The sequence below is a fragment of the Cornus florida genome, unplaced genomic scaffold (assembly GCF_030987335.1).
Source record: "Cornus florida cultivar Cherokee Brave unplaced genomic scaffold, ASM3098733v1 CherokeeBrave_3.0.0_Hap2_Chr01, whole genome shotgun sequence".
Taxonomy (NCBI): domain Eukaryota; kingdom Viridiplantae; phylum Streptophyta; class Magnoliopsida; order Cornales; family Cornaceae; genus Cornus; species Cornus florida.
This window is the reverse complement of record NW_026775571.1, coordinates 12,604,244-12,606,210: the sequence shown is the minus strand read 5'-3', so window position 1 is coordinate 12,606,210 and position 1,967 is coordinate 12,604,244.

Sequence of the window (1,967 nt, the reverse complement as noted above, 5' to 3'; positions counted from 1 at the left end):
AAGAGGATCCATCGAATTAAATGGGGTTTTGTCTCTTTTTTCGCTAACAAATGCCTAAGAGCGGCATGATCCGAAAAGACGATGACCTTGGAGCCAAGAAGATAAGAGCAAAATTTATCCAAGACATACACCATCGCTAGCAATTCTTTTTTAGTGGTGGTGTAGTTCAATTGGGCATCACAGAGAGTTTTGCTAGCATAATAAATGACATGCGGAAGTTTATCCACACGTTGGCCCAAAACTGCCCCTAATGCATAGTCGGATGCATCACACATGATCTCAAAGGGAAGAGACCAATTAGAGGGTTTCATGATTGGGGCGGATGAGAGGAGAGTGCGAAGTTTAAGGAAAGCTTCCATGCAAGCGTCATCAAAATTGAACGGAACATCCTTGGCTAAAAGATTACACAAGGGCCGTGAGATTTTGCTAAAATCTTTGATGAAACGACGATAGAATCCGGCATGGCCAAGAAAAGAAAGGATTTGACGGACGGAATTCGGAGGAGGAAGATTAGAGATTAACTTAACTTTTGCCTTGTCTACCTCGATTCCCCGTTTAGAAATGACATGTCCTAGAACAATGCCTTCTTGGACCATGAAGTGGCTTTTCTCCCAACTTAGAATGAGATTCGTCTCTTTGCATCTTTGGAGCACCAGAGACAAATTTTTGAGACACGAGTCAAAGGAGGAGCCAAATACGGAAAAATCGTCCATGAAAACTTCCAAGAACTTTTCAACCATATCAGAGAATATGGACATCATGCACCTTTGGAACGTTGCCGGCGCATTGCAAAGCCCAAAAGGCATGCGTCGATAGGCAAAAGTACCAAAGGGACATGTGAATGTTGTTTTCTCTTGATCTTGGGGGGCGATTGCCACTTGGTTATAGCCGGAATAACCATCAAGAAAACAATAGAAGCTTTAGCCGGCTAACCTTTCTAGGATTTGATCTATGAATGGAAGTGGAAAATGATCCTTCCTAATTGACGAATTAAGTTTCCAGTAATCAATGCACACACGCCACCCGGTGGTAGTCCGTTGTGGCACGAGCTCACCCGCTGAATTTTTAACAACTGTGAGACCGGATTTCTTGGGAACAACTTGTGTGGGGCTCACCCACTTGCTATCAGAGATAGGGTAGATGATTCCCGTATCTAGCAATTTGATCACCTCTTTCATGACCACTTCCTTCATATTTGGATTTAACCAGCGCTGGACCTCTCTAGTAGGCTTTGCGTCATCCTCCATATAAATGCGGTGCATACAAATGGAGGGGTCAATTCCTTTCAAATCTGCCACTGTCCAACCAATAGCTTCTTTATGCTCTTGGAGCACCGTTAAAAGGTTGGTCTCTTGGTCTTTTTGAACGTCCGAGGCAATGATAACCGGAAGGGTTTGCTTTGGACCAAGGAACACATACTTGAGATAGGCCGGGAGCGGCTTAAGCTCAAGTTGCGGCGGAGATAGCAATGATGGGACCGGAGGAGTAGTGGAAAGTTGGGGAAGTGGTTCTTTTGGAATTTTCCAAGGAGGTACATCCATGATAGCATTAATATCAAGCAAGGAATTGACTTCTTGAATGGCTTGATCAACATCAAAGTTTGAGAAGTCAAAATGGGACATGCAAGTTTCAAGAGGATCTTTGCTTAGAATGAAGGGGAGAGATTCTTCGACCACTTCATCAATGACATCCACAAGAAAACAATCATCCTCATTGGAGGGATGTTGAGTTGCATGAAAGATGTAGAGTTTGACTTGCATGTTTCCAAAAGCAATGTCCATCACCCTGGTTCGGCAATTAATTGATGCATTAGCCGTGGCTAAAAATGGCCTACCAAGGATCACGGGAATGTGCTTTTTTAGGTCATGGACCGGTTCCATATCAAGAACCACAAAATCTACCGAGAAGTAGAATTTATCCACTTTGATGATAACGTCCTCATGAATGCCTCGTGGATGCTTGACCGA